Raw genomic sequence first — 6,221 nt, forward strand, 5'->3', positions numbered from 1 at the left:
AGACTAGGCTGGCCTCAAACTCTGTAGTGATCTGACTGTCCTGGGATTAACATCAGGCTTAAGTCTAGACATTTTAAGATGGGAAGATAAAACTTAAATCTGGGCCATACCTTCTCTGGCAACCTGTAAAAGGACACGGAAGAAGAAGACACTTAACTTTTGCTTGCTTGCCCTTGTTCTCGCTATCAAGTTAATTCCTTCACTGATATTAGAACCTTCTTTTCTAGGATTCTGATGTATACTGAAGACCAGGAGAGACATCCAGCCTGTGCTTTCTACTGGGAGACAGCCATGAACTAGTCAGACTATAACCTGTAAGCCACTCTAATAAATCCTGTTTTCCTGGGATAGTGGTAGAGCATGCCTTTAATTCCAGCACTTACAGAGCAGAGGCAGGCAGATCTCTGTGTGTTCGAGGCTAGCCTGGTCTGGATAGCCAGGGCTGCACAGAGAAACCTTGTCTTAACAAACAAACAAACAAAAACAAATTCCTGTTTTTTTGTACATAGATTTATTCTATTAGTTCTGCTTCTTTAGAGAATCCTGACTGATACAAGTCATTAACTTGCATCCATTAATTAACAATGGGGTCCCAGATTTTACAGTTTTCTTAATATAATTCTATTTTATATAACATCTGTTATTGCATTATAAACATTGCATAACCTTGAATTTCTGCAGTATTTTCAATACTGTATCACTTAATAATGTCTTGTGTTTTTGTTGTTTGCTTTTCTTGTTGGGCATGTTATCTTAGCCTCCTTGGAAAAGTCAAAAAGTGTGGGCCTGTTTGTGCTTGCCATGTGTTCTCTGAGGCACCAGCATGAAACTGGGCAGTTGGTACTCTGGAAACATTCAATCCAATGTTTGAATATAGGAAGTTATTTGTATGAAAACTGAGAGTCTAAATCCTGTTTATCCTCAGCCAAATGAAGAGATGGTATAGTTAATGACTACCATTTTTCTTCTTCTTCTTTCCTTCCCTCTCACTTTCTGTGGAATCCAAGAGAGCTGCTGACATGCTGTGGGTGGGAATAGATGGCGACTTGGGTTTCAAGGCCGCCTCCATCTGTTCTGCTGAAAGACTGTCTATCCTGCTTCAGGATCCACTGAGCCAAACTACAGAGGGGAGGGCAATGGAATGTGGTAATTCAAGTAGAATTTTTTTTAAAATAAAATTGATTTTTAAATTTTGTGTGTGTGCACGCACGCGTGTGCATGTGAGTGTAGGTGCTCTTGGAGTTTAGAGGCCTCAGATTTCCCTGGGGCTGGAGTTACAGTTGGTGGTAAGTCACCTGTTGTGGGTGCTGGGAATTGAACTCAGGTCATCTGGAAGAGCAATGTGTGTTCTCAACCACTAAACTATAGCCGCAGCCCTCATGAGTGTTATAAACATACAAACTTATCCTCAGGATTCACTGAGTACAATAAAACCTGGGTCTGTTCTAAGAGTGCTGTCACAGCTGGCAGGTACGTCTCAGATCCCAAACCCCTCAAGAGGGGAGGACCAGGTTTCACTCCTGTGATGAAATTGCTACGGGAAAAACTAGAGCATAGTTACTGGACTGCAGGCCCAGGTCTTGTCCAGGGAGTCTGACTTCACTTCTGAAGTGTGTGTGTGTGTGTGTGTGTGTGTGTGTGTGTGTGTGTGTGTGTGTGTGCAGGTGTGCTAGGGGTTGAAGCTAAGGCCCTAGACAAGCATTCTCCCACTGAGTGAAAGCCCAGCCCCTTTACAAATTTTCTTTGTGACTAAGTCCCTCAGCTTGGCCTTAAGATTGTGACCCTCGTAGTTCTTAAACCTTCAGTCTCGGCTCTCTGAGGTCTATGCAGTCATTCTCAGCCTGGCTTTGCTACTAGCTTCTCTATCTCCAACCACACGGCCCCCAGTTTCAGTAACTGCCACTGCCGCCGTCAGGACAGATTCCTGCAGCTCTAGTCCTGAGTCCTTTGCCCGGTGTCTGCAAATCTGAGAGATATGGCCCGAGCATCAGGCTTTGCCCTAGGAACAGGAACAGTGTGGCTGAGGATATATATGGAAAGTTGGTTGGGTCCTTATCTGGCATGTCTGAGATCCTGAATTCAAAACCAAACCAAACCAAACCAAACCAAACCAAACCAAACCAAACCAAAGCAGAAAACATGCTGGTGTATACTTGTAACCTCAACTCTTGGGTCATCATGAGCTACGAAGCAAATCTGAGGTCAACTTGGGGTATGCAAGAGCCTGTCTCAATTTCAGACAAATAAACAAGACAAGAACGGAAGTAAAAAACTCCAACTTTACCTCCCAGTTCTTCCCAGTTGTCTTCCTAACTCTTGTTCTCAGAGAGCACGCGATTACAGTCACAAGCGGCTGTTTTTCTGCTAGCTTGACTTCGCTAGCCTTATTCTCTTGCTGAGGGAGGTGGCCCTTTGCTAACAGACTCTGATTCTGTTCGGCTGTGATTTTTATCTCGGGTTCTGGAAAGGCATGCCTTCCACTCTGATACACTTCACTTGAGCAACTAACAGCATATATTATATTTTATAATATGGTCTAATTACATGCTAAGTAAATTGCGATGATGAATGGGTTTGTCAGTTCTCTGTTGCTGGTATCATGGTGTTTCAATTTGATTGGCGACTCGTGGTTTCACCACATCTGTTAAAAGGTAAAAACAGGAATCTTTGTGAAGGCCCTGTCTGGAAGACCATCGTCACTTTGGGGTCAGTCCTTTGACACTATCATTATGTGATGGCTGACTGGCAGTTCTGAAAAGCCATCTTGTACCTGGGTCGTGCTCCGCGCTCACTGCAGCCACCTTCGCTGCCCACCGCCTCCTCCAACGTGGACTTCAGCAGCTTTCTCGCCAGAGTCCTCGAACTCGACTAATTCCTTACTCACAGCATTGAACCACTGGCGTGCCCCACCATGTCACACGCGGCAGTGGACACCATCTCCGAGATCACCACCAAGGACTTGAAGGAGATGAAGGAAGTTGTGGAGGAGGTAGAGAGTGAAAGAGATGCGCCTGCCCATGGGAACGCTGTAAGGAAGAGGATGGGGATGAAGATGAGGAAGCTGAGGCTCTTCCGGGCAAGCGGGTAGCTGAGGATGATGAGAACGATGATGTTGACACCACCAAGAGGCAGAACACTGATAAGGATGACCAGACAGCAAAAAGGAAAAGCTAACCTTACACACCTTGAACTATTCACCCTCCACTTCCTGTCTCAGAATTTAAACCTGGTCACCTTCCAGTAGAGAAGCAGGCCCCGCCCACCCACTGCGGGCAGTGCCACCACGGATGACATGTGCTCTCTACCACCCCACCAAAACCACAGCATGAACTGGCAACATGGGAGGAGAAAAGAACCAGAACTTCCCAGGCCCTGCTATTTTTCTTAAAAATATTTTAAAAAGAAAACTTGTTTATATTTTTATCTACATTTTATATTTTTCTACATATTGTTAGGAATCAGCCATTTTAATAATAACAGGTGACTGACCCAGCCTTCAGAGCGTTTTCCGTCCTACCTCAGACTGTATTTGTGGTGTGACCATGCTCATTATAATCTCAAAGGAGAAAAAAAACATTATTTAAAAAAAAAAAAAAAGGAACGGGCTGCAGAGATGGCTCAGCGGTTAAGGGCACCCGACTACTCTTCCAGAGGTCCTGAGTTCAATTCCCAGCAACCACATGGTGGCTCACAACCATCTGTAATGAGATCTGATGCCCTCTTCTGGTGTATCTGAAGACAGCTGCAGTGTACTTATATATAATAAATGAATAAATCTTTAAAAAAACAAAGAAACAAAAACAACATCCAAACAATCTTATTCCGAGTAACATTTCTGTGTATGTACCTAGCTATACTATAAGTAGTTGGTTTTTATGAGACCGTTAAAAAGGCCAAAGATAACAAGGTATTTTTCCTTTTTTTTTTTTTTTTTTTTTGTCTATAAAGTTGTTTGTTTTCTTGTTTGTTTTGGCCTATTTGATGTATGTGTGAAACAATGTTCAACAATAAACCAGAATTTTATTTTGCTGAATTGTTCTTTTTTTGCATTGTTCTTAAAAAAAAAAAAAAGAATGTGATGTTTAGTTGAGTGGCATATATGAAAGTAACTTTCATTGGCTTGTTGTAATTGTCATCTTAAAGGCTCACTGTCTCTGTCTGCTAACCTAGGCCTAGTCCTGGAAGCTTCTGTCCTCCGTACAATCTAATGGAGGCCTACAATGTTTCCAGCCTCTGAGGCTTACTGCTGAGTAAGCCCACCCTCTCTGGTTCTTTCTGAAGTCTGGCTGGCTGGTTCAACTCAGCTCTTCTGGCTCAAACTTGTTTCCTACCTGACTCACTCAATATGGCTTTTCTCTCTGCCTCTGAATTGCCCGACTTGTCCTCAAACTAACTCTAGCATTTTTTTTTTCTTCTAATCTTCGGGCTCCTTTTCACTTTCTTGCTCTTTCTGTCTTTACCTGTGTTTAGGTTGTCTTCAGTCTGTCTCGGTAAAACTCTCCTTCTCCCTCTCTGGGCTGCTCCCTCTCAATTCTGCTCTACTGTTCTCCATGACCTCTACTGTTTTCCTGTACCGAACTTTCTTCTGTACTGTCTGTCTCCCTCAGTAGCTCCCCTTTTCTCTCTTTTCTTGTGAGAGTTCCATTCTGTCAACTCTTTCTCTGCCACTCAGTTAGATGTCTCTTTCAAACTCAGTGCTTCTTTCTACAAGCTAACTTTACCTTCACTGTTTGGGGTTAAAGGTGAGTACCAGGGGTGTGTCTGTATTCCACACAGAAGCACTAAAGGTCATGGCTAAACCTGAGCCACACCCTGACTAGAAACAGGTTCAAGTATCCTGAAACAGGCTTGTAACTTCGATTGCAGATCTCAGGGGCTATGAGTTCTAGGACAGTCAGTGCTATGTACGGAGATTCCGTCTTTAAAAAACGTGGAGACTGAGACCCAAGAGCCATGGGAAGGAAAGCCCTCCCTTAGACCAGCAAAGGTTCATCTCTACAGGCAAGCAACCGGAAGATGGCCACGCTCTTCCTGGTTACAATATCTAGAGAGTCAACTCTGTAACTCATCCTCCACCTGAGGGGTGGCTATTGTTTCTTCAGTTTTCACTCCTTGTAGCCATCTATGGTTTTACTCTGCACTACAGCCATTTGCCCCGACTTAAGTTTAGAAATGGTAAATTTTGGTATTAGCTGAACCTCTGTTTAAACAAAAGTTTTGTTGCAAAGTGAACACACACACACAAAGATAATTTTATCAGTGCATTTACTTATCTGCATATATATAAAACATTTAACATTTATAGTTGTACTGACTGGTTTTGTGTGTCAACTTGACCCAAACTGGAGTTATCCTAGAGAAAGGAGCCTCCCTTTAGGAAATGCCTCCATGAAATCCAGCTGTAAGGCATTTTCTCAATTAGTGATCAAGTGTGGGAAGGCCCATTGTGGGTGGTGACATCCCTGGGCTGGTAGTCCTGGTTCTATAAGAAAGCAAGCTGAGCAAGCCAGAGGAAGCAAGCCAGTAAGTAGCATCCCTCCATGGCCTCTGCATCAGCTCCTGCTTGAGTTTCAGTCCTGACTTTTTCTGGTGGTGAACAGCAATGTGGAAGTGTAAGTTGAATAAACCCTTTCCTCCCCAACTTGCTTCTTTGTCATGATGCTTGTGCAGTAATAGAAACCCTGACTAAGACAATAGTCAGCAGTTTAAAACCCTGATTGATACCTACATTCTTTCTTTTTTTTTTTTAAAGATTTATTTATTTATTATATGTGAATACACTGTAGCTGTCTTCACACACACCAGAAGAGGGCATCAGATCCCATTATAGATGGTTGTGAGCCACCATGTGGTTGCTGGGATTTGAACTCAGGACCTCTGGAAGAGCAGTCAGTGCTCTTAACCGCTGAGCCATCTCTCCAGCCCCCTACATTCTTTCTTATGTAGCAAACCTTCAGTAACTATTTGGTGGCTTGCTGTTACACCCTGGTTAGTACACCCTAATTCAGATTAACTGCATTGCAGGTCCTCACGGTCATATATGGCTAGCAGCATTAGAGAGGGCAGAGCATTTGCATCCAGATTATTCCATTTTGTGCTCTGGTTACATGGATTGTTTCCGCCTTAGGGGGCTTGTTTGATCCCCTTTCTGTCTCCTCTCCTCCTTCACTTCTCCTGTGGTGTGGAGACTCAAACCATCCTCATATAGGGTGTCAAACCCT

The 6,221-nt window shown here is 43.5% G+C and overlaps 1 pseudogene; it reads left to right on the plus strand.

Moving 5' to 3' along the window:
* Positions 1-2,822: 2,822 nt before the first annotated feature.
* On the plus strand, positions 2,823-3,275 carry LOC147994843 (prothymosin alpha pseudogene; annotated as a pseudogene).
* Positions 3,276-6,221: the final 2,946 nt, after the last annotated feature.

This window comes from Rattus norvegicus, chromosome 4, assembly GCF_021556685.1.
Source record: "Rattus norvegicus strain SHRSP/BbbUtx chromosome 4, alternate assembly SHRSP_T2T, whole genome shotgun sequence".
NCBI lineage: Eukaryota > Metazoa > Chordata > Mammalia > Rodentia > Muridae > Rattus > Rattus norvegicus.